Source organism: Chiloscyllium plagiosum, unplaced genomic scaffold (assembly GCF_037043375.1).
Source record: "Chiloscyllium plagiosum isolate Xiang-an unplaced genomic scaffold, Cpla_swu_hap1 HiC_scaffold_29, whole genome shotgun sequence".
NCBI lineage: Eukaryota > Metazoa > Chordata > Chondrichthyes > Orectolobiformes > Hemiscylliidae > Chiloscyllium > Chiloscyllium plagiosum.
The window spans coordinates 23707628-23735581 of record NW_028270167.1 but is presented as its reverse complement, the minus strand read 5'-3'; the positions used below and the strand labels follow the sequence as shown (position 1 = coordinate 23735581).

Below are 27954 nucleotides of genomic sequence, written 5' to 3'. Positions count from 1 at the left end.
CACCAGAATGCCCCCAGTCCCTTCATCCAGATCATTAATATATAAAGTGAACAGCTGCAGCCCCAACATTGAACCCTGCAGGACACTACTTGTCACTCGCTGCCATTCTGAAAACAAACCGCTTATCCTAACTCTCTGCCCTCTGTCAGACAGTCAATCCTCAATCCACACCAGTAGCTCACCTCGCACACCATGGGCCCTCAACTTACTCAGCAGCCTCCCGTGAGGCACCTTATCAAAAGCCTTTTGGAAGTCTAGGTTTCCCTAGTCTAACCTACTTGTTACCTCTTCAAAGAATTCTAACAGGTTTGTCAGGCATGACCTCTCCTTATTAAATCCATGCTGACTTATTCTAATCCGACCCTGCACTTCCAAGAATTTAAAAATCTCATCCTTAACAATGGATTCTAGAATTTTACCGACAACCGAGGTTAGGCTAATCAGCCTATAATTTTCCATCTTATGTCTTGATCCTTTTGTGAACAAGGGGGTCACAACAGTGATTTTCCAATCTTCTGGGACTTTCCTGACTGCAGTGATTTTTGAACTCTAGGATGTAGCCCATCTGAGCCAGGACATTTATCAATTTTTAGACCTTTTAGCTTTTCTAGCACTTTCTCTTTTGTAATGGCTACCATACTCAACTCTGCCCCTTGACCCTCTAATTGTTGGGATGTTACTCATGTTTTCCACTGTGAAGACTGACGCAAAGTATTTATGAAGTTCTTCAGCTATTTCCTTATTTCCCAGCACTAGCCTTCCTGCATCAATTTGGAGCAGCCCAATTTCTAATGTTCCCTCTTGTTTGTTTCTTATGTATTGAAAGAAATTTTTACTATCATTTTTAATATTACTGGCTAGCTTACCTTCATATTTGATCCTCTTCTTCCTTATTTCTCTCTTCGTTATCCTCTGTTTGTTTTTGTAGTCTTCCCAATCTTCTGATTTCCCAGTGCTCTTGGCCAATTTACAGGCTCTCTCTTTCCCTATGATACATTTCCTGACTTCCTTTGTCAGCCATGGCTATATAATTGCACCCCCCCCCCCACCCCCACCCCGGATAACCTTTCTTTTCTTTTGGATGAATATCTGTACTGTGTCCTAATTACACCCAGAAACTCCTGCCAATGTAGCTCTGTCTTACCCACTAAGCTCTGCTTCCAGTCCATTTTCGTCAGTTCCTCTCTCATGCCCTTATAATTATCTTTATTTAACGTAACACCATTGCACCTGATTTTGCCTTCTCTCTTTCAAACTGCAGACTGAACTCTACCATATTATGATTGCTGCCTCCTAAGTATTCCCTTACTTTAAGATCTTTTATTAAGTCTGGCTCATTACATAGCACTAAGTGCAGAATAGCCTGCTCCCTTGTGGGCTCCATCACAAGCTGCTCCAAAAAGCCATCCTGTAAGCATTCCATGAATTTGCTTTCTTTGGATCCATCGGCAACATTATTGACCCAGTGCACTTGCACGTTGAAGTCCCCCATAATCACCGTGACCTTGCCTTTCTGACATGCCCTGTCTATTTCCTGGTACATCTTGCGCCCCTGGTCCTGACCACTGCTGGGAGGTCTGCACATAACTCCCATTATGGTTTTTTTTGCCTTTGTGGTTCCCCAACTCCACCCACACAGACTCCACATCATCTGACCCTATGTCATTCAGTGCCATAGATTTAATTTCATTCCTAACTAACAATTCTTGCAGGTTCAGTACATAGCTTGCATCTCCCAAAGGTTTACTTCCTTTTTCTTTTTCCAGCAGGAGAACTTACTGGCGGCAGTTATCCTCAAGATTCTATCATGGTAAATAAATCTGCAGTTTAAAAGTTAACTGTTTATAAAATCTGACATTTCCAATACATCCCTGCGGCTTGGAAATGATCAGTCTATCCATTGTCAGAATATTAATGTGGTCAGTGCTTATTGGTATGAATATCTTGCATATTCTTCCTCGCAAGACAACTTATCCTACTCTTCATTAGCTAAGCTAGTTATCTGGCAGCATTCAGTTCAGTTCACAGTTCTCCATAGTATCCAAAATTATGGAGGCAGACTCAAAACATAACAATAATAAACTTTGTAGCACAAGGTAGCTAATTCGAAACTTATGTGTTTAACTGTACATATGCAATTGCAAGAAGTTGCTGCCAATTTTATTCTTTCAAAACAGTGAGCTATGCAATACAGATAGCGAGATATTAAAATACAGTCCATTATTTTCTTCTAACTGCACATTGAGTGTTATTTATAATAAAAAAATTTAATCTTCAACAATATTGCCCATTTCTGGTAGGAGTCTAACATTTGATTATGTGCCCCCATCCCTTTTACCTAAATGCTGAAATCTAAATGGGGCTGCATTGAATCTGCAACTGGGTTGATAGCCCAAAATTTATTCACTTTACCCTCATAGGACACAACCTTAGCCAATGTTCATCTTATATGAAACCACGTTATAGAAGTTAAAGGAGAAGGTGATGAGAGAGAGAAGGGAGACTGAGAACAACACAAGGAAGGGAGGAGAGAAGTATTTGCTGTAACTTTATATAAATATCTTTATTGTATTGCCTTACATCAGATTAGATTACAGTGTGGAAATAGGCCCTTCGGCCCAACAAGTCCACACCGACCCTCCAAAGAGCAACCCACCCAGACTCATTCCCCTACATTTACCCCTTCACCTAATACTACGGGCAATTTAGCATGGCCAATTCACCTAACCTGTACATTTTTGGACTGTGGGAGGAAACCCATGCAGACACGGGGACAATGTGCAAACTCCACACAGACAGTTGCCTGAGGCAGGAATTGAACCCAGCAGATGTTTTAATATTACAGCCAGTACCCATTTTCCCTGCTTTGAGACCACTTGGGTTATTTCTGAAATGTGCCTGGCTGTAGCTACTCATTCCGAGAGTTACTTGAACAATAAATGAAAAAAATCAACCACACAGAGCAGCCTCATTAGTAGCAGTAGGGGAACAAGAAAACACAAATCCAACTTGTTTTTAATTGCTTTTATCATTTTAATGCAAATCATATATCCCAGGATTTTCCCCGTGTTAGAAACTCTACTTTCTCAAGGGAAATGATGAGTGAAACTTTCTGAAAATAAAATCATTTTCAAAAATTTAATCAAAATAGCAACTATATTAAAGAAATATAACTTTACAAAGAATTCTCATTTGGCAAATCACTGAATAGAAAAACAAAGAAGCAAATGGGGGATCCATTACAGCCAGAGTCAAGCAATTTATAAAGGAGAGCGAAATGGCAGAGAAGTTGTGATCATTTTGTGCCTGCCTTCATTGAAGATGATACATGAAATCTCCAAGAATAACAGGTCGTGCCTCACAAACCTTATTGAATTCTTTGAAAAGGTGACGAAGGAGGTTGATGAGGGGAAAGCGGTAGATGTGGTATATATGGATTTTAGTAAGGCGTTTGATAAGGTTCCCCATGGTAGGCTACTGCAGAAAATACGGAGATATGGCATTGAGGGTGAATTGGAGGTTTGGATTAGGAATTGGCTGGATGGAAGAAGACAGAGGGTAGTAGTTGATGGCAAAGTTTCTTCATGGAGTGCCGTCACTAGCGGTGTTCCGCAAGGATCTGTTTGGGACCATTGCTGTTTGTCATTTTTATAAATGACCTGGAAGAGGGGTTAGAAGGTTGGGTGAGCAAGTTTGCGGATGATACGAAAGTCGGAGGAGTTGTTGACAGTGAGGAAGCATGTGGCAGGTTACAGCAGGATATAGAGAAACTGCAGAGCTGGGCAGAAAGGTGGCAGATGGAATTCAATGTAGCTAAGTGCGAGGTGATTCACTTTGGGAAGAATAACAAAAAGATGGGGTACTGGGCTAATGGTCGGATACTTGGTAGTGTGGATGAACAGAGGGATCTTGGTGTCCATGTACACAGATCTCTGAAAGTTGCCACCCAGGTAAATAGTGCGGTGAGGAAGGCATATGGCGTACTGGCTTTTATTGGTAGAGGAATTGAGTTCCGGAGTCCTGAGGTCATGATGCAGTTGTATAAGACTCTGGTACGGCCGCATCTGGAATATTGTGTGCAGTTTTGGTCGCCATACTATAGGAAGGATGTGGAGGCATTGGAACGGGTGCAGAGGAGGTTTACCAGGATGTTGCCTGGTATGGAAGGAAAATCGTATGAGGAAAGACTGAGGCACTTGGGGCTGTTTTCACTAGAGAAAAGAAGGTTTAGGGGTGACTTGATTGAGGTGTACAAGATGATTAGGGGGTTAGATAGGGTAGACAGTATGAACCTTTTCCCGCGTATGGAGTCGGGTATTACAAGGGGGCATAGCTTTAAATTAAGGGGGGGTAGATATAGGACTGATGTTAGGGGTAGGTTCTTCACTCAGCGAGTCGTTAGTTCATGGAATGCCCTGCCAGTAACAGTGGTGGACTCTCCCTCTTTATGGGCATTTAAGAGGGCATTGGATAGGTATATGGAGGATAGTGGGTTAGTGTAGTTTAGGTGGGCTTGGATCGGCGCAACATCGAGGGCCCAAGGGCCTGTACTGCGCTGTATTCTTCTATGTTCTATGTTCTATCTAAGGGTCTGAGTAGAATAAGAAATTAAAGGAATTTAGTATTTATAAGATGGTTGTATTGGAGAAATTGATGGAGCTGAGGATTGATAAATCCCTGGGAACCTGATATGTTGTATCTCAGAATGTCTAAAAATTGAAAGGATTGTGGATGCATTGGTGATCAACTTCCAAAACAATGTAGATTCTGGAATGATTCCTTCCAGATTGGTAAATTTTAGCCACTACTTAAGGAAGGAAGAGAGAAATAAAACAAGGAACAGAATAGTTAGCCTTACATCAGTAATTGGGAATATACAAGAATCTACTATAAAGGATTTATAAATGGGCACTAGGATAGCAATGGTTAATTGGGCATAGTCAACATGGATTTTTGACTGAGAAATTGTATTTGACAAGCCTGTGGGAGTACTTTTAAATGCTACCAACAGAATTGATATAAGGGAGTTGGTTGGCAGAGTGGTCTTGGATTTTCAGAAGGATCTTGACAGAATTCACAACAGGAGGCTAATTAGCAAAATTAAAACACAGACAATAAGTAGTAATGCACTGGCATGCATTAAAGATTGGCCAATAGGCAGAAAAGTGCAGAAATAAACTGGTCAACCTTACATTGGCAGGCTCTGACAATGGGTACCATAAGAAGCAGAACTTAAGCCCCTGCTGTTCACAATGCATATCAAAGATCTGGATGGGTAATATTCTCAAGGTTGCACAAAGCACAGAGTAAGGTGGGAATGTGTGTTGTGATGAAGGTGCAAAGCAGTTTCAACAGGATTTGGATAGATTGATGAGTGCACAAGAACATGGTGGATGATGTAGAAAAGTGTGAGGTTATCTATTTTGATGAGAGGAACAGGCATATTTATGGAATGATCAATGGTCAGAAAATGTAGATGTACGAAAGGAGGTGACTATTCTTTTTAAGAAGTCACTGAAGGTTAATATACAGATACAGAATGCAATCGGCAAGGCTAATAGAATTTTAGCCTTTATTGCAACAAATAATGAACAAATCTTACTTCATTAGATTGATAGATAGGACCTGAAGTACAGAGTGCAGTTTTGATCCCATTATCTTAGGAAGAATATTTTTGCCATTCAGGGATTGCAACAAAGCTTCACCAGACTCATTCCCAGGTTGGTAGGACTGTCCTGTGAAGGAAGACTGTGAAATTAGGCCTATATTCTTGAGTGTTAAGAATGAGAGTTGATCCTATTGAAACTTATAAACTCCTTAGATCAACGGGGAAGATGCAGTTAAGATGGTTTCTCTGGTTGGGGAGTTGAGTACCAGAGGGCACAATTTCAAAATAAAAGTAAAATCATTTCGGATGAAAATGAGGAATTTTATTTTTACTCAGAGATTTGAGAATTTTTGGAATTTTCCAGCCCAGAGGATTGTGGGAAGCTCAGACACAGTTCATTTCAAGTACAGAATGACAGCTATCTAAAACGAACAACATAAAGGGAAAAGGGGATACAGTGGATGAAAGACATTAAAATGGATGATCAGTCATGGTGAAGCTGACTCAACAGGATGAATGATTTACACCTGTTCCTATTGGTTTGTGCACGCTTCTATCACATTTTCAGAAAACTAATGGGATCAGAGAAGATATTTTAAACTGCTTATTGCCAGGTTTTGATGCCATCAGACATACACAGTCCAACGTTATTACTGTAGTTCAGCAACCACATTTTAATTATTTCTATATTTATGCATGTAAGACTACTAACAATGAAAATGCCTTCTTGTGCTCTATATTTCAGCCTCACTACTGTACGTGGAAGATTGGTGAACAACAATTAACCAGATCAGAAATTATGAAAAGCCAATTAACAGGAAGAATGGTCTGATTCTCATACTTACACTAAAAATCTATGTTAATTTTAAATAAATTCTGCTCAGAACGGCATTTTCCTCAGTTGACTGCACTGTCTAAATGCCCAACAGATTTCAGTGATTTCATGCTTCAGTGACTTTTTGAGTAACACACAAATCAGATTTAGTTCTGGAAAAATTTTAAGATAGAAATTTAGGAAGATGAATAATCAGAGTCGGGATGATATTTTAAATTTGCAAAAGCAACTTTGTATTGACTTCTCAGGATGAATCTTAACTTTTTTCTGGTAAATGCGAATGGCATCAAGTTTTGTTTTGGAGTAATTCTCACCACGAAGCCTAGTTAGATTTCTCACCATATCTTCCCAAACATACTCCATTAACAAACTCCCACATCTACACAGCATCCCTAGACCCATTCAACACCCTATCATGAATGATTCCTGGAAAGATTTGTCATTCACTTGTCGACTGCCAAAAGAATAATGTTCCCTCGCAGCTGTGACACATTTAAAAGATCTTCATGTATCAAGATGAGAATTGCCATTCCAAAACTGCCCTTTTCCAATAAAGTCAGAATCTGAATATATTAGAGAAAGGGAAGTTTGCGCTGCGATTCTCCGAAATAGACTTGGTCAAGGGGATGGTGGAGAGGCATCCTCTTCCCAGAGAATAAGCAAAGGACAGCATGCCACCAGATCATGACAGCCTGGACCAAGATCACTATCCAGATCAGTGTCATCTCAATAGTGCAAATAAACATTGCCAGAAGGTGGCAAATAACCTTATTTGCTATACTTTTCTCTCTGGTACTGCACATACTTCCCAAATGGTCATGCTCTATCAGTCTCATGTTGAATGCAACATCTCCCCAAACTTGCTCTCATTACCCCAATAACCTCCTATACTACCAACTCTAGCATGGCTATCTACACTGCTTACTCATTCCTTTTGAGCACTTCACCACCTTTTGGTGGTGCACCAGCACTAACGGCCCCTGAATTGTTCCCTGCGATGTAGTTTGGTGATGACCAACATGGTTACTCCTCATAGCCGGTGGCAGGCTTAAGTTGCCAGCTACCTGCACTGACGTCCATGTCAAGAATTCTCCACGTCTAACTTTGGCAAAATAGAGACTGAATATTAATGAGGAAATTAGAGCTGTCAACAAGGTATTTAACAAGCTGTAATATCCCTTATTTGTCAACTCATCCTGTCCAGTGAGAAACTCCCCCCTATTGTTCAGCAAAAGCATAAAAGATGCAGCAAGATGTCCCTAATGCTGAGACAGATTTTGTTAGACCTCTTGTTTGATTCTGCCAGAAATCACACCATAACCCACATATTATCTGATTTCAGGTTACATTACTACCTTGTTGTCCAAGAAAAAGGCCTGCTTTATTAGGCCAAAACATGGGGAAAGGAGAAGTTTCTTTAACATAGAAAGGACTGTTTGGTACACTGGATGTGGAAGGTGCTTTCAGCATTCATTATGAAAGTGTTTATCCTCTAATTGTCAAAAGGCAATAATAGAGGAGATGCCTAGCAATGCCATTAATAGTTCACAGCAATTAATGGAAACTAATATCCTATAATAATAATAATGTCAGTGAGTATTTGACTAAATGCTTTTGTACACGAAAGGAACTTTTTACTAATAAGAACATTGCACTGTTTTGACAAAATCTGCATTATCAGTCCTTTCAGCCATTCTACAGGCTAATCTATCATTGTGGAATGCAATGACCATACAGAATTCCCTTCTTAAGGTAAGGGTCAACAACAAAAGATATGTCATTTTGGATCAGTGCTCTTTTCAAAAGTTCAAGATAAAGAAATATCATTGCAATCAAGCATGGAGAAATAACACAGGCCTTGGTTAATAGCTAAACCCCCTTTAAAGACTGTTGATTGAACAGAAATATGCAAACGTATTTCTTCTCAAGTCCAAGGATGTGATGAAGAGAATGTAAATTCTCTTGTTCCTTTCACTCACAGATGCACATTTGATCAATGATAATCAGTAATACATCTGTCAAGTTCTTTAGGGCAAAGAAACAAACCATAATTACCAATGTTGTCAGCAGTAAATACCTGTAAAAGAAAATGCAAACTCCATGGCATTAAGATTTTTAAACATCATCACAGAGGACTCTTCAAACTATCAGATAAATATGTTTGCAGGCATAATTTTATACATTATGTATGTTAGACTGAATTCATTCTGTCCTCATATTAGGAATGCCAGAGTTCTATTACAACACAATGCTGTTTCAGATATAAATAATACCCATTTCCTGGGTTTATTATAAGCAATGAGTTTCATTTATAATAATTATACTGAGACCTTTTTTTATCATAGATAAAATATCAAAGCTGGAAACTTCCGCTGGCTCACAATCTAATTTGTGCATCTATATTTTTAAGCCATCTTGAACCAAACTATTTGCTATATCCTCAGCTTCAACATGGTAGCTGCCAAAACATTCGACAGCTGAATCAGACGGAAGACGCAGTTCAAAACTTCCTTTGAGGATTATCCAGAGATAGAAACATTGCTTTCAGTTTCCCACTACTCTAACCGCAGAGAAGCCATTTCAAGCAGCACATTTTCACACAAGGATTGTTAATCCCCTTCTCTCACCCCCTCCCCCACTTCAGTGCTCACCTTTCTCCAATATCTCGACCTTATTATCCATTTGGAGGAGACTGCCCGTACCTGATTTCATTCTTAACAATCAGGTCAAAGAAATATCTGCAGCAACAGCTGTTTTCATTTCTGTACTGATCCTTCTGAAATCCCTCCCTAATCTCAGCACCCTTCTGTATCAATGTACACCATCTTCCTTAGCACCATCATTTAAAACTAGAGTTCAGATTTCACATGCAGGCTGATGATACCTGGCTGTCCTCACTGCCACCAACACTCCTGACTGAATCTCATGTATTTAATCAGAAGAAACTTAATGTCATGAAAACAGATCCTTTTGCCCAACCAGTCCAAGCCTACGAAGTTCCCAAACTAAGCTAGTCCCACTTGCCTGCTTTTGGCCCACATCCCTCCAAACATTTCCTATTCATATACTTACCAAACGTCTTTTAAATGTTGTAACTGTATCTGCACCCACCACTTCCTTTGGCAGTTCATTCCACACACAAACAACTGTGTAAAAAAGTTGCCTCTCGTTCTTTTGAAAAACTTTCTCCTCTCTCCTTCCTCTCTCCTTAGTTATGAATTCCCCAATCTCAATGTGGAGAAAAAATACACAATTTTCCCCAAAAGATTCATAGAGCAATGTCTCCATCTCACTAATGAGCAACAGCTATCTTATTTCCATGTATTTGCATGTCTCAAAGAGTTGCCTCATGTGATTTTCTATTTTCTTCTCCTTCCCAATTTTAGAGAGCACCAATTCCCAAAGTGAAAATCAGAGCAGTTACCTGGAGGCAACAACCCGTCACTTGTTCCTCCAGACCTTCATCCAACTCTTGTCTTCATTTAAGTGTCCCAGCATACTCTATGGACTCCAGCCTTTGTACAAGCAAACTGACATCAGCAAACAACCAGGCTCATTATACCTTCACACCTTCCCTACGACCAACACACATGCATAGTTAAGCCCTTCAGACTTCACTTTGGAGCTCAGGGTCACCTGCAACTTGCATGCTTCTCCAGGTCACTTTGTGCACAGGCAGCAAAAATATTACATACATTTACATAGGATGCTCCTTATGACTGTTACTTTCATTTCTCAGAATTCACTCACTTTGTGCTTACTTGGAAGCTAACACCACTCTATGGCTCACATTGTTTTAAGCACATATTAAAAGGAAAACAGCTTGTCAGATTTCAAAATGCCGAACAGTCAATGGGGTGGCCACCATTGCTGTTTTGCATCATGCTACGTCAGTATCACACCTACAGAATTCCCCAGCAGCTTACACAGCAAACATACTGCATGTGATTCAAGCCAAGTTCATGTGTGAAAGTCAAAGGGGGCCAGTCTTTCGAGGTGTTAAAGAAGGACCATGGTAAATCAGGTGCCACCAATCAAGGGACTCAACTGATTCTAGTCCTGGGTGTTGGCCACAATCAATTTTGTATTTGACACCATCAGAGTCGCAAGATTCTGATCAAGTCTTGTAATCAAAAACAAAGTGAGGGATTCAATGTTATGACAATGGATGGAAAAGCAATTATTGATGATATAGAAGAGGTTGTGAAGTGGCCCTAGTGAATAGAAAGTGTAGAAGGCAGTAAGTTCCAATGAATGGAACTTCAATAAAACAGTACAGTTGCTATACTTTTATTATATAATAAGCTGCGTTCTCAATAGAGAGAGAGAGGATTGATGGTGATTTAACTGAAGAATCACCATGCTGCAGAGACAGGGCAAGGTTGAAAATGGAAGACCTTCATGGTAATCTCAGCGAGTATGAAAATTGAACCCATGCTATTAGCATCACTGTGCAAAGACTAGCCATCCAACCAATTTAGCTAAAGGACCCCAGGCCAACTTTACATTATTTTATATCACCACATACATAAGACACAGAATTTATAGCAAAAGATTACGGTACAGTGATATATTGAAAAAACCTGGATTGCTAAGTCTTTCATCTTTCAGAATGCAGGTAGACTTGTAGGCGTGTGCGCGGGCATGAGATATTGTGTGTGTGTGTGTGTGTGTGTGTGCACATGCAAGTGAGAGCACATGTGAAAGAGTGTATATTTGTGTGTGTAAAAGCTTGGTGAGTTGTGTGTGGGTGTGATGAAGTATAAGCTTATGAGAGGGTGTGTGTGTGGGTATGAGTCACATGCACACACTCACTCACTCTCTTGCATACACACACATATGTCTATGGGGTGAATTTATATTTGCAAAATTATATTTGCAGATACATTCTATTTTTCTCAAAAAATGCACAATCTCCAGGCAGTCAATGCAGACAGTGAATATATGTAATATTTTGTAAATGCCACTTTGGAAATGGAACCAGTCTGACTGAAGATTGGGATGTAGACAGACTCTAATCTCACACCTTTAATGCAGTGTCTGAGCTGAGAAGTCACCTGTTGTTATAAAACCTTAAGTTATCTAGAGAAGATGACTTAAAAATAAGTTCTGGGATTTACATATTAATGAACCTAAACCTGCATTCTAAAAGATGAAAGACTGAACAGTCCAGGTTTGTTCAATATATCACTGTATGGCACTGCAATCTTATTGTTATAAATTCTGTATCTTATGAGCTTATACTACACAGCCACCTGATGAAGGAACAGCACTCCAAAAGCTAGTGCTTCCAAATAAACTGTTGGACTATAACCTGGTGTTGTTTGATTTTTAACTTGGTTCTGGATTGATGTGGAGGAGCCAGTGTTGGGTTGGGGTGGACAAAGAATAGAGAGAAATAATCATTGGAATAAAAGGGCTCGACTGAAGTTGGGTTTATAGCTATTTTGATCAACCTGTCCAGACATAGGACACACCACATGAGCAGTTCGCATTTGAACTCGACCTTCTGACCCAGAGATAGGTACATCATCACTGTGCCACAACAGCTAAACAAATTAAGTCAATTAGTATTACTGCAAAGCTGCAACTAAATGCAGCCCATTAACGATCAATCAATACACTTCTCCAGTCAAATCTCAAAGCTATATGGCAGGCCCACATTAAGACAATGATTCCATGTTTAAACTGTTTCTAGCCTCACTTGGTCTATTAGGCTTGAAGGAATCTGCCTCACTACAGAAACAAAGGAAAATGAGAAAGTGAATTACACCAAAATCAACCAGTGCATGCCATGGCAAATGATAAGACAGTTACTGTAATCTAATACCATCAGTCTGGAACCCTCTTGTGTGGGGAAGGAAGCAGGTTGGAAAGGGATATGCAAGATGAAGCTAAAATATAAATGTAAAAGGCTGGTTTAGAATATAATTTCCAAACAAAAATGAGCAGGGTGTAATTCTTAACAGCTACACTGATGTAATTGCAATTGAAGTGGGTAGGAGGAAGATTTTAAAGACTAGCTATAGTGCTGGAAAGAGAGACAATGGACAATAGGTGCAGGAGTAGGCCATTCTGCCCTTCGAGCCTGCACCACCATTCAATGGCTGATCATCCTTAATCAGTATCCTGTTCCTGCCTTATCTCCATAACCCTTGATTCCACAATCCTTGAGAGCTCTATCCAACTCTTTCTTAAATGAATCCAGAGACTGGGCCTCCATTGCCCTCTGGGGCAGAGCATTCCACACAGCCACCACTCTCTGGGTGAAGAAGTTTCTCCTCATCTCTGTCCTAAATGGTCTACCCTGTATTTTTAAGCTGTGTCATCTGGTTCGGCACTCACCCATCAGCGGAAACATGTTTCCTGCCTCCAGAGTGTCCAATCCTTTAATAATCTTATATATCTCAATCAGATCCCCTCTCAGTCTTCTAAACTCAAGGGTATACAAGCCCAGTCGCTCCAGTCTTTCAGCGTAAGGTAATCCCGCCATTCCAGGAATTGACCTCGTGAACCTACGCTGCACTCCCTCAATAGCCAGAATGTCTTTCCTCAAATTTGGAGACCAGAACTGCACACAGAACTCCAGGTGTGGTCTCACCAGGGCCCTGTACAGCTGCAGAAGAACCTCTTTGCTTCTATACTCAATCCCTCTTGTTATGAAGGCCAGCATGCTATTAGAGGAAAAGTTACCGTAGTGTAGGGAGAGATGTGGGTGTTACTGGTACTGAAAACTCTCCTTTAAATAAACAGACAAGTTGGCCAAGCAAAATAACACTAAAATGAATTGCAAACTTAAGCAAATCATCCACGTGCATACTAAAGCAAATCATCCGCACACTCTCCAAAAAAAATTAGAAGGAACATTGTTTAAAAGATGTAAAACTTTAGAGGTTCGCAAATTGTGCTTTATTAAAACGTCTTACAATAAACATGATGCATGAGATAGCTTGGCAATCTGAAGCTATTATTAGTTATTCAAGGGTATTAACAATGCAACTGATTTGTGCTTTGAAGTATCTGTTAAGACAGAAGGTAAAACAGAAGTGTCATTCTGTTACAAACATAATTACTGTGAACTCTTTTTAACAAGCTGAAAACTGGAAACAAGATGGGATCATCATTTTCAACTGTTCATTATTAGAAGCCACAATCTACAATATCTGTTGTGTTAGTTCTCACAGTCAGTATATCAGTATTCCTTTAAGAGATGTGATCACAATATCATCACTGTATCACAGTACATGATCTGAAGGTGTAAAGACTACAATCTCCATCACATCTTGGGATCACTTAAAATCACCATGCTATTCGAAATGTAAATCCATAACGTAATGCGATCGCAGACACTTGTAAATGTAACATTTGTATAAAATAGGAGCTGTATAAAAATCTGTTTGTTTCTTCAACACCACAGCATCCATGCCCTATTCCTTATGTGATAAAATAGGCATTGCTGCATCAGGTAAAATACCCTGCGAGAGGCAACTGCACATCAGCACCCCCTTTCATTTGACTGCATAAGGCTTTAAATCACTATATTCAATCCCTCAATCGTATCATCCCAAAGGAATGATTTCTTGTTGCATGATCTCTTTGAACCATAGGAAACTTCACGAGTGCACCAGAGGGCTTCAGTCAAACCTCTACCAGATGAAAATAAAGCTAAGTGGCTCAGTTGGAATGAATATATGTAATAATTGAACTTGACAGCATGATCTGGTACAGGATACAGATCCCAGAAAAGATACATTAAAACCAGGTGTATATGATAAGGTATCATAACTCAAAAGTGGATGATACCACACAAATTATGGGTCAACATTCATTCACAACAGGATGATGATAAATCATATCCAGATTGCTTCTGCAAAAGTTGTATTTGTACTCAATTTATTTTTAATGTTTGGCAAACTGATAACAGAAACAATATACATGAAACCTATATTGGAACGTGCATTTATTTCCCATATGATTGTTCAGATTTCATCCATTAGTTCTAGACACTGAAAAATTCAAACTGTTAGTAAAATGAATCTCTCAGTTCAAGAAATTCAGTTCTTTGCTTTCTGACATGTTCATCACTTTCCACATTTGACATTCTTTTTCAAATTCATCCCTCAAGTGGATCATACATTCCAATGATCCAGACTGCCCCATCTGCCTACTATTTGGGTCAACAATGGCAAGACCCAGCATTTGAAGAAAACTCTTCCTCTGTACATCAGCTTTGAAATGCAACATGCGGCCTTGTACAATATTTTAACTTCAAGAACAGACAGGATACACTCTTACTAGACAAAGGACTCATGAATTCAAACCAAATTATTTTACTTACTTAACACTAATAACAAATGGTAAAGTACTATGAAATGTAGTTTTCTATCTTATGTTCCAAGGAGGATATTATAAGATTTGATGAATTTACTCTCTGAACATAAACTTTAAATTATTGATCCACATCTTACTTTGTAAAATCGTACTTAAAACTCATCTCTGCTGCAGGTTTCCCCACAGTTGAATACTGTAATAAAAGATCCAACTTGTGTCGATTGAAATCAAACACTGCCTGGGGGAACCACTCATGGTGTCCAACATAATCCACAAAATGGATCTCTAGCCTGAACTGTACTAGTAAGAGTACTAAACCTACCCTCTTGCCTCCCCCAGAAATCCCAGACACAGCTATCAATTTAAATTACTCCCCCTACCTAGTGCTTTTCTCATTGTTAAATTGCATGAGACACTCTAATACCCATCCTTAAAGAAAGCAGTATTATTCAATATTTCTTATGATTATAAGAGATCAAACAGCTAACTGCACAAGAGAATAATATAAAATAATTGATAAACTATTGCAATGGATTGACTATTGGCTATGGACATTAGTAGAAAGTTATCAACAATGAACTTGCACCTGTCAACAATGGAGTCCTACATGACTTGGTATTAGGATCTTTACTCATCAATGTTTTCATTAATTACTCCTGTATGGAAAAGAACAATCTTCATGTGGTCTCAGCTGCAAACAATATGTGCCAGTATTAGGTGTGGACAGGATGTTCAAATAATCTGAATGTATTGGGGCAAGTGACCTGCATTTAATAACGAACATTTACCTTTGAAAAAGCCTGCGTTCTCCACATGAATTAGTCTACCTACATCTTCACTTAACAGGATTAAAGATAGTAGTGAAAAAAAATCTAGACAGAATAGTGATTTACTCTTTAAGGGCTTATGACCAATCCATCAACTTACTGTGTGAAGTTTGCACATTCTCCCCAAGTCTGCGTGTGTTTCCACCGGGTGCTCTGGCTTCCTCCCACAGTCCAAAAATGTGCAGGTTAGGTGAATTGGCCATGCAAAATTGCCCGTAAATGTAGGGGAATGGGTCTGGGTGGGTTGTGCTTCGGCCGGCCGGTGTGGACTTGTTGGGCCAAAGGGCCTGTTTCCACACTGTAAGTAATCTAATCTAATCAAATCTTATATTGAAAGCAAACAGGGCTCTGCATTGTGTTCAGAAGTCTATTAATTGCAAAACAAGGCAACTTGCCTTTTCTATTCTGAGATCTTATATAATATCCAGACTGTTCACAATATGGAGGTTATCAAGGTTTTGGAAAGGATCAGGGAAGGATAACAAGATTACTTCTCAGTTTAATATCACTTAGGCAGCAACACCCAAAGAGGCTCGAAGAGGTGGTCTTTATATTTGAGAGAAGCACATATTGTGCACTGCACTTTACAAAATAACAAACGAGCGAGATTGCTCACATGTGAATTAATTATTTCAACTGGATGAATTATAGAAGACAAGGGAGGCATTCACATGTTATGTACAGTGATGCTATCTCTGAATTATGGATAAGGACAACTGCGTAACATATTTACAAAAGTTAATTACTGCAGATTCTTGAAATTTGAAACAGAAACAAAATGCTTCAAATCATCAACAGATCTGAGAGAATCTACAGAGAGAAACAGAATTAGGTTTCAAGTCACTTACTGTTCTGATGAGGGATCAGTGAGCTGAAATGTGAATCCTATTTCGCTTGTCACTGACATCCTCAGAGTTTCTAGCATTCTCTATTTTATTTGTACATTTGTTTACAACTGCTGTTCACCAATTTCAACTAACTCATTTAGTCGATGTTACACTTTCTAATGCAATATATCGCCAAAGAGTCCAATAATTTCACACAACATTACGCACTTCTGTCAACAATCTATTCAGGTCATATTCCGAGATATCAATCTCACAGATTTCATAACTATTCTATTTGGCTTAAAAAGAAATTAAACCATTGATTATTTTAACCTCATTAATCATGAAAAGATCAAAAATTCTTAACTGCAAAAATTTAGATCCAGGTCAAGTGAAAGGAGTCTAATAAAAATGCTATCATCTTTACTTATGAGAGAGTGACTGAAGAAAAACAAGTTATCACTTTAACTCACATAAACAACTGTTATCAGGAGCCCCTTCAAAAACCAGCCTTGGCAAGTCTAAATTACTTCCCTCAAATTTACAGATGTTGTGTTTCCAGCAAAAAAATCCCAAAGACAGCTAGATTAGCCTATTGTTGTATCTACATGGATTCACTTTTCTTGCAAATTACAACATCAGTTCCTGACATGGATGCTGGAGTTATAATTTGATCACATCATAAAGAGGTCAGTTGGAATTAGCTTATGGAAACACAGCATACAGAGGCAAACAGTGCACTATCATCTGCTGTTTTTAAAAGCTACAGCAATCAGCAAGTTGTGAATGGTTTCCACACAAATCTATTTGCAAGTCAGAACATAACAGAAATAGTTTTATTAGTTTTGGCCATGTTATGTTTCAGACAATAATGCTTTCTGCACTTGAGATAGCACCCAAGTTTCTTCACAAAATTAATATCAGCTTCCATCCAGTAGTCAGGTCATAATATCATTCTTGAAGTATTTACTTAATTCTATCAATCTATTTTATTAGGAATTACCCTAAAACATGGTTACTGTAAACTGAACACCTGTGCTGCTGTGCAACAACTTAAAGGGGCCATGCTCTTAATTATTACAGCAGCACATATTTTAGTTGATAAAATGAGATGACGACCATTTCAGCCCACAAACATATTCTGGATGTATGTTTGCTCAATGATCTGGAAGGTTCGTTTTCAGACGTTTTGTCACCATACGAAACGTCTGTTTTGTAACGTTTTGTAACATCATCAGTGACTCTCTAGTGAAGCACTGGTGTTATAGCCCACTTTCTATTTTTGTTTAGGTTTCCTTGGGTTAGTGATGTTATTTCCTGTTCTTTTTCTCAGAGGGTGTATATATGGCATCCAAATCGAGGTGTTTGTTAATCGAGTTCCAGTTGAATTGCCATGCTTCTAGGAATTCTCATGAATGTCTCTGTTTGGCTTGTCTTAGGATGGGAGTGTTGTCCTAGCGCAAGTGGTGTCCTTCCTCATCTGTATATAGGGATACTAGTGATAGTGGGGGTCATGTCTTTTTGTGGCTAGTTGATGTTCATGCATCCTAGTGGCTAGTTTTCTGCCTGTTTGTCCAATGTACTGTTGGTTGCACAATTAGGTTTGCAAAACGGAGTGAGTCAATGTTGAGAGGGAACCTTGCTATTAGAACACACAGCTTGGGCTTGCACATATGCTGTTCTTGTGTGTTCACAGTCACAAACCTTTGTCCTCTGGGACAATAAGTATCGGAGAGACTTTTATAAAAAGTATAAGACTTAACTCATGTCTCAAGTATATATTTGAAGTTAGTTATTTATTAAAGCATACTTGCATTTATATTCCTGTTCAAATTTACAAAATGATGCATTGAATGGATGAGGAATAGAATTTTCCAACTTCATTTGAAATGCATGTACAGGTGCCTTGAGATCTTTTTTGGATAACCAGGTTGATATGTTTACACAATATAGGAGTTATAATGAGGTTTTGTTATTTTTAACACCAAATTTTTAATATAAATCAAAAAGGTAGGTATGAATGGTAGTATATGAACAATAATTCCAAGGTATTAGCAAAGAGGATAGTTAAAAGATATGTTTATATTATGATCCTCCTCTTCTCAAGATGCCCCAAATTGATTCACAGCAAATGTTACGCTATTAAAGCACAGTCACAATACAGTTACTGCATCCACATTCGGCACAATGTCCCACCATTTGCAATAAAATCAATTAATCACCTTGGTTATTTTTGATTGAGAAATAAACACGACTTGTGGAGTCATAATGCAGGAAACAAACACTTCAGTCAAACTCATACGCACGGACCAAACATCCCAACCTGATATAATCCCATTTGCCAACAATTGCTCATATCCCCCTAAACCCTTCCTATTCATCTACTCATCCTGGTGCCTTTTAAATGTTGTAATTGCACCAGCCTTCACCGCTTCCTCTGGCAGCACGTTCCATTTATGCATCAGGTCTTTTTTAAATCTTACTCCTCTCACCTTCAACCTATGTCCTCTCGTTTTGGACTCCCCTACCCTAATAAAAAGACCCTGGTTGTTCACCCAATTCATGCCCTTCATTTTTTTAAAAATCACTTGTGGGAATGTGAGCATCGCTGGCTGGCAGAATTTATCGCCCTTCCCTAGTTGCCCTTGAGAAGATGGTAGTGAGCTGTCTTCTTGAATATGTGCAGTCCACCTGCTGCGAGTTGACCCACAATGGCACTGGGGACAGAATATCAGGATTTTGACCCAGCAACAGTGAAGAAATTGTGAGACAGTTCCCTGTCAGGAAAGTGAGTGGCTTGGAAGGGAACGAGAAAGTGGTGATGTTCCGATGTATCTGCTGCTCTTGTCCTTCTAGATCGAAATGGTCATGCTGTCTGAGGGTCTTTGGTGTATTTCTGCAGTGTATCTTGAAGATAGTACAGACTGCTGCAACTGAGCTCGGGTGGAGGATGAAGTGGATGCTTGTGGATGTAGTGCCAGTCAAGCATGCTGCTTTGTCCTGGATGGTGGCAAGTTTAAGTGCTGTTGAAGCTGCACTTACGCAGGCAAGTGGGGACTATTCCATCACACTCCTGACTTGTACCTTGTAGATGATGGACAGGCTTTGGGGAGGGGAGTTACTTACCATAGAATCAAAATTCCTGATGAAAAGCTTATGCTCGAAATGTCGACTCTCCTCCTCAGATGCTGCCTGACTGGCTGTGCTTTTCCAACGCCACTACTTTTGACTCTATATCGCCAGCCCTCATTTTTCTCCAAGTTACTCGCCAAAGTATTCCCAATCTCTGACCTGCTCTTGTAGCCATTGTATTTATATGGCAAGTCCATTTGATAGTGGGGATTCACTGATGGTCATACCATTGAGGCAGTGGTTACATGATCTGTTGTTGGCATTTGTGTGGCGTGAATGTTACTTGCCACTTGTCAGCGCAAGCCTCGATATTGGCCAGATCTTCTTTCATTTGAACATGGACTGCTTCAGTATCTGAGGAGTCGCGAATGGTGCTGAACATTGTAAAATTAATCGGCAAACATCCCCATTTCTGAACTTATGATAGAAGGAAGGTCATTGATGTGGCATTGATGAGATGGCTGGACCAAGGACAATTCCCTGAGGAATTCATGCAGAGATGTCCTGGAGCTGAGGTAACTGACCTCCAAAAACCACGACTATGTTCCTATGTGCCAGGTATAACTCCACCCACTGAAGAGCTTGCCAGGATACTCATTAATTCCAGTTTTGCTAGAACTCCTTTATTCCACACTCAACCAAATGCAACCTTAATATCAAGCGCTGTCATTCTCAATTCACATCTTGAATTCAGCTCTTTGTCCAAGGCTGTCATGTGGTCAGGTCCGGAGTGGTTCTGACGGAACCGAAACTGAGCTTCACTGAGCAAGTTACTGCAGCTTGACAGCACTGTTGATGCCATTTTCCATCACTTTACTGATGATCAAGAGTAAACTGATGTAACTGGCTGTGTGGAATTTTCCTGCTTTTTATATACAAGCTATACCTAGGCAATTTTCCACATTGTTGGATAGATGCCAGCATTGTAACTGTACTGGAAGAGATTAGCTAGGAAAGCGGCAAGTTCTGGAGCACAAGAACATTGTCAGAATGTTGTGATGGGCCACAGTCTTTGCAGTATCCAATTTCTCCAATCATTTCTTGATATCATGTGGAGTGAACTGAAGTGGCTGAAGACTGATATCTGTAATGATGAGGACCACTGGAGGAGGTCGAGATGGATCATCTACTCAGCACTTCTGGCTGAAGACTGCTGCAAAAGCTCCAGCCTTATCTGTTATACTGGTGTGGACTCTTCCATCATTGAGGGTGGGGATATTTTTAATTATCCACCACCACTCACAAATGCATGTCACAGGACTGTAAAGCTTAGGTCTGATCCATTAGTTTTGGGATCGCTTAGCTCTGTCTATTGCGTGCTCTTGTGGAGTTTGGCATGCAAGTAGTCCTGTTTGGAAGCTTCACCAGGTTGACACCTCTTTCAGGTATGCCTGGTGCTGCTCCTGACATTCCCTCCCACACTCTCCATTGACCCAAGGTTGATCCCCGGTCTTGATGGGGTTGGTTGAGTGGGGAAATTCCAGGCCATGAGGTTACAGATTGTAGAGTACAAATTTGCTGCTGTTGATGGCCCACAGCAACTCATGGCAACCTAGCCTTGATTTGTTAGATCTGTTCAAAGTCTGTCCCATTTTGCATGATGACAATGTACACAACACGATGGAGATTATTCTCAATGTGAAGGCAGGACTTCATCTCCACAAGGACGGTGTGGTGGTCACTCTTACTGATACTGTCATGGACAGATGCATCTGCAGCTGGCGGATTGGTAAGGATTAGGTCAGGTATGTTCTACCCTCTTGTTAGTTCCCTCATCAGCTGCCACAAACTCAGTCTAGCAGCTATGTCCTTTTGGACCCAACCAGCTTGATCAGTAGTACTGCTGCTGAGCAACTCTTGGTGGAAGACAGTGAAATACACCACCCAGAGTACATTCGAGGGACAATTGTGTGTGGTAATTAGCAGGAAATTTCTTTGCACAATTTAAGCTGAAGACACGAGACTTCAGGAGGTGTGGAGTCAATATTGAGGACTCTCAGGCAACTCCCTCCCAACTGTATACCACTGTGCTGCCACCTTTGCTGGGTCGCTTCTGCGTGGTGGGACAGACATATTCAGGAATGGTGTTGGTGGTATTTGGGACATAGTCATGGAATCATGCATTACAGACAATGTCAGGCTGTTGCTTAACTAGTTTGTCCTAGCCTGTTTAGCACAAGGCTCCAGATATTAGCAAGGGTGACCAGGTTGTTTCTGCCATTGTCTTTTCTGATGCTTAGTCGATACCAGGTGATCCGTCCAGTTTCATTTCTTTGAGACTTTGTAGCAATTGATACAACTGAATGGCTTGGTAGGCCATTTCAGATGGCAATTGAGAGTCAACCACTTTGCTGTGGGCTTGGAGTCACATGCAGGCCAGACCACGTGAGGATGGCAGATTTCCTTCCCTGAAGGACATTGGAGAACCAGATGGGTTCTTCCAATAATCAACAATGGTTTCGTAGTCATCAGCAGATTCTTAGTTCTGGATTTATTTTATTATTGAATTCAAATTCAATATTCCAGATTCAAACCCTTGTCCCCAGAACATTAGCTTAATTTCTGGACTAATTGTCTAGCAAAAATACCACTAGACCATCGCCTCCTTATGACTGTATAAACCTCTGTAAGGTCACCTCTCAGCCTATCACCCTCTCCCTATAGCTCAAATCCTCTATTCCCAGCAACACAGTTGTAAATATCTTCTGCATCGTCTCAGGTTTAACAACATCCTTCCTATAGAAGGGCAATCAGAATTGTATGCAGTATTTCAAACATAGCCTTATCAAGGTCCTGTACAGCTGCAGCATGATATCCCAACTCCTATACTCAATGTCATGACCAAAGGTAAGCATGTCAAAAACCTTCTTCACCACCTCATCTACCTTTGACTGACTTTTATGCACCTGCACTCCGAGGTCTCTTTGTCCAGCAACAATCCCCAGGGCTTTACCACTAATTTATAAGTCCTAACTTTGTTTGCCTTCCTAACTTCATCAACTAAAATTGATCTAAATTAAACTCTATCTGCCATTACTTGGCCCTTTGGCCCATTTTATCAATGTCCTATTAAACATCTTCACTGTTTACTATACCACTATTTTGATGTCATCTGTAAACCTACTAACCATACCTCCTATAGCCACATCAAAATCTTTTATATAAATGATGAGCAGCAGTGGACACAGCACTGATCCTTCTGGCACACGACTGGTCAAAGCCTCCAGTCCAAAAAACAATAATTCATCACCACCCTCTGTCCACCTTCAAGCCAATTTTGTATGCAATTGGCTAGATCCTATTCGATCTAACCTTATTAACCAGCCTACCATGCAGAATCTTGCTGAACGCTTTGCTGAAGTCCATATGAACAACATCTACTGCTCTGCATTCATCAATCTTCTCTGTCACCTCTTGAAATAACTCAATGACGTTAGTCAGCAAGAAAACTCACTATTCTTCTTTGGAGACATAGATGAGATCATCAACATGAACCCAGAAACACTGGCCCTCAGTTTATTTTCTCATCTGAAAGATGACAACCCTGACAATTCAATAATCCATTAAAACATGAGCTTAAATCTGAGTGCTCAGGTTTGGGGCACAAACCCATAACCTTCTATGGTAGCATTGTGTCAAGTACTATGTGCAGAAGTTTAAATGAAAGTAGGTTAAGAAAGATTCTGGAGAGAAACTATAACTGAGAGAGTTTGACCAAGGATGAAAATCAAATATTGCATATACAAACAAAGAAGTACTTAGTTTATGAAAGTGTTTTACGGTATTATTATTTCAACTTACATCACCACTGCAATGTCTCTTTTTCATTTTCAATGGAACCTCCCCAACACACTAACATTTATACAGAGTAAAGGTTGCATTTTCTCCCATTGAATTGTAAACTGCCACGACAAAAGATTGTAACTACATCTTTATTTCAGCTTACTATATGAAAGTGACCATAAAGGTTCACTGGACACCCCTGGATTCATTTTAATTAAAACACAGTACCAGTTGAAATTTTCCTTTTCCAATATCCAGCACTGTTTTATTTTCTAAAATACAAAAGAAAAATCAGGAAATGGATCCATGTTGCAAGTCATGCCAAAATTCCCACCTTTTTAATAATAAGGTACAGAAATGCCAAGATAAATAGCAACTAAATTTATGATCGTCTTAGTTAGTCTTTATCATCGCATCTAAAATAACTAGCTTGTCTATGAGGTAAAATTTCTCTACCTTAGAATCAAAATTTACGGTGTTCAATCTCAAGCTTTAAGACAAAAACCAAGTTGAGACATTGACAGCATATATACTACAAAAGGAATCAGCAGATTTACACCCTAATGCCACTCACTTCAATAGAAGATTTAGAAAAATTAAGCCCGGAGTAAAACAAGCTGCTGATTTGCTGTATCCACTAAGAATTTCTGAAATCTCATAGTACCTCTGTTTTCAAACTGTGGCAAAACTGTAGTTTTAACTCCCCCCTCTATGCACAATTATGAAATATTTTGGTGCTTTTTTATTTTTCTATATTTTTGGTTGTAGTCTGAAATGGGGAAAAAAAACTGTTTTAAAAACCAAGTGTTGCTGAAGGATAACTGCCTATTTTGAAAGTAAACTGACACTCAATTGTATCCACTGTTTACACACCTGTTGATTCAAGCCGTAGCAAGAGTAGGTGCAGACAAGCAGATCCAAGTATATTACAAATAGAAATTCAGCCATCGACAAGTATCTCAAATGGTTTATTGACCAATGACCAATCATTGATGACAATAGCTTGCAAACAGCTAAGTTAAAATTTTAAGGAATGCTAAGAATGTATAAGGCTGCATGAGAAGGGGGCGAGGAGAATGGCTCGATGCAAATCTTCTGTTTTGTTGGTAATGTATCACATTTTTGTAAAGAAGCACATTTTAAGTTTGCTTTTAGCATGTAAGCATGTAAAAACCCAAACTTTTCATTCTTCTGGATTTTGATTGTGGACTGAATTGGAAAAGAACCAAAGATCACTGAAGGATTACTGCACGTTTTAAAAGTAACCTGACACTCATTGTTTATACAGTTGTTGTTTCAAGTAGCAGTACAAGAAAGTGGAGATGAGTTGGACCCAGGGTGCATATGAATGGAGATGCAGCTGGCGATAAATGATTGATTGTTTGCAATAAGTGGTTAGTAGTCCACAAACCAGGTCTTCTCCTCGCCAACAACTATATGATTGGTTCCCTCGTAGCTGAACAGCTTGGGGCTGTGAACAAGGAAGAGAGAAGCCATCCAAATTCCACCAGCTCAGCTGCATTCTCTGTTCATGCAGTAAAAGTCACTTTAACCATGAAGAAAATCAATTTAATTTTCCTTCAATAGTTGCTGCAATTCGTAAATTTAATAAGTCAGAGACCTTTTATAAGTTTGAATTAGCCACCTTGTGCCTCCTGCAAATCAGTAAAAATGTCCAGAGAAGGTAGACCAAGAATAGTGTTCTGATCAGACGAATTATCTACACCAATCTGTCTGTGAACAGAAACATCTGAAGTACCTTCTCAGTTTTTGCCTTCCCCACCACAAAACACATATACTTTTCTACGTGCACATTCGTTAAGGGGAATTTATAAGCAGAATAGAGTTTCTACTCGTAGAGTTAAATGCTGATGGTTTATATTTTTTGACCTGTGGCTAGAATCTATTTACTTCTAATAAATAGTCATTGCTGTTAAGTACAGAACCTTGGTCTATGCTGTCAACTTGGATCTAAAAGACAGATAAATTGGAGAATTCTACATATTTTTAAAAACTTTTGTGATGACTCCAGGAACAGCAGGGATTGATTTCCAGTGTGTCACACCGGTGTGGCATAACAATATTGTGAAAGGGAGTCAGAATCCATTAAAAAGACACGATAGTCTAATTTTTCAAGTGCTACTGAAAAAAATCAACCTGAAGCATTTACTTTGTTTCACTTCAGAGATGCTGCCTGATTCATTGAGTATTTCCGTCAGTTTTTGTATTTTGATTACAGTCCCACTTTGGATTCCTTTGAAATTAATTGAACCATGTCATAAAATTTACACACCATTACTCTGAATTCTAAGCTCCTTGGGCTCAAAATTCGAATTCATAATATTAAAGGATCATATGAGTCATCACAAATCAACATATGAAAAACCACTAAGCCAGGCAATATTTGATAGAATGTAAGAATTACCTCAATCAAAACTATATGATCCAAGAGAGATACTTCCACAGATACAATGATCATCAAATATTTAGCATCTGTTTTTATATATTGTCTCAGGAACACTGATGCTTATCACACCCCCAAGGGATTTAGACATCTTGCATTTAGGTTGGTGCTCATACCAATCAATATTTAATCAAATAATAGCGATGCTTGGGTTGTAACAATAGCACCCCCTTGTGATCTGAATTAGATATCTTTTCCATATGCCTTCCCTTTTTCAAACCATATTCTTTCACCACAGTTGGCTTCTCTGGCTGGGCTAAACAATTGGCTCCCCTCTTTTAAGTATTCCAACAAAAGAAACAGTTTGGTGACTAACTTTCTGATCACCCTTCCTCTGTCCAAATTTAGTACAGTTCATATTTTTGTCTCAAAACACAATGTGAAGCTGCAGATTATGTATTTCTGTGTTAAAGACATTATATAAATAAGTTTTAAAATATTCACAGGAACAGTAAAAATATTTATGTTAAAAATTAGCAATATTTAAACAAAGACACCATCTGAAAATGGCTGTTTCAAAGATATGGAATCACTTAGCTGCTATAAGTGAAAGAAAACTTATTCGCATGGAATTATAATAATCAAAGCTGAAAGAGACAGTTAAATCAGAAGGAATTCAAAATTATAAGACCAATAAAGAGATCCTATATTTATATTAGTGCAACAGAAGGTAAAAGGAATTTGTGAGCATCTGTATTTCTATCTGAGGATTGAGCAGGGAAATTTGATGGAAGAAGATAATGTTGATCTGAGATCACAAGAAATAGCTAGTGCCGTTTGGTGCACATGACAGAAAATGACAACAAGCATTTAATATTTCTCTCGGGAAACTGACTTTTTATTAATAGTGTCAAGGCTCTCCACTGTATTACTTAATCGGAGTGGGCAGTGATGAAAAATAAGCAAGGTTATAAGGATTTTTTTTTGCCAGTTTCTCAATTCTTATCCAAGTCAGATTAAAGCAGTAGCCTTGTAAAGATTTGAAATTATTCAGTATTTTTACATCAAAAACTTCACCCACCATAACAAATGATCCAATCAGAAGTTGAATTAAATTCCAAAATTAGAAAGAGATTAGGATTGAAGTTTAAAGAGGTTGACAAGGAACAATGAATGCAAACCACTCAGTATTTCAAACCTATATTTACCATAAATTGTGTACTATTTTTGTTGCACTAAATCCATTTATCCACATCCTGAAGAGAGATTTTGTAAAACATTTCTGCTGTTTTAAAGGTAATTATGCAAAATGACAGTGAATAAAGTTCAAATTGACATGCTGAAAAATTCTAAAAATGAATACAACTGTACTTTAATATGCCAATGAGGAAAATGTTTTAAACTAGTTTATTTTCTATCACACAAAAAAAACTGCACTGCACCTTCATTTTGTCCAAGTGTCAACTGTGGGTAGAAGGTACCTTCTATGAGAATAGACTTAATTTCAGTAAGGTTTCCCCACTTGACTGATTTGCATCAGTTTATTAAAGACAACTTCTTAAATATAACATGGCATTTATGGGAATCAATACCTCTTACAGATATTTTATAAATAACTTCCATATCAGTTTCAGGAGAGGAGCTACGAATAGTATCCCGTAATTTTTTGGGGTGTAGCAATTCAATCATTGCCCTCCCTTTTATGTATGCCAGTATCATTAGTGATGCTGGGCACGTGGACATGATGTTCAAGATTTTGAAGCAACGGTCAGGAGAATATCAGAGAGTGTGATATGTGCACCTGGATCAATCTTTAAAACATGAAACTTGGCTCTGTCACCTTCACCAGTATATCAAAATTATTTCTGAGACTTATCTGTTAAGATGCCGATAGAGCAGATAATTCAAGCCAGACACAGCTGTTAGTGTAACAGAATGTCTCACTGAACACACAGTTAATTCACACAACTTTCCCATTACTTAGTTGGGAATGTTTTCTGATCACCGGATACAAGAACAAAGAATTGGGGGGACGACTATGGAGCTAAGCAACTTCACATAACTGTCATGCTCCTTAACACTTGTGTAATGCCAAATCATTTCATGTCACTTTATTTGTAAAATGCAGTTTTAAAATTTCACACCATTACAACTAGCTGATATGCAAGTAACTATACCTGGGATAAAGTGGAGATCATTTTGCATCT

General features: G+C 39.0%; 1 protein-coding gene and 1 long non-coding RNA gene across 15 annotated transcripts in view; one reads left to right on the top strand and one right to left on the bottom strand.

Moving 5' to 3' along the window:
- The window catches only part of LOC148142270 (uncharacterized), a 364445-nt gene extending 357946 nt beyond the window's left edge, over positions 1-6499 (top strand). The window contains exons 4-5 of the long non-coding RNA XR_015751998.1: positions 1767-1810; positions 6354-6499. This is a non-coding gene — a long non-coding RNA (uncharacterized LOC148142270). The remainder of the gene's footprint in view (positions 1-1766; positions 1811-6353) is intronic.
- gramd1ba (GRAM domain containing 1Ba) overlaps positions 1-27954 on the bottom strand; it is a 647360-nt gene that overhangs the window by 430243 nt on the left and 189163 nt on the right. The gene's annotated exons all lie outside the window — the stretch shown is intronic.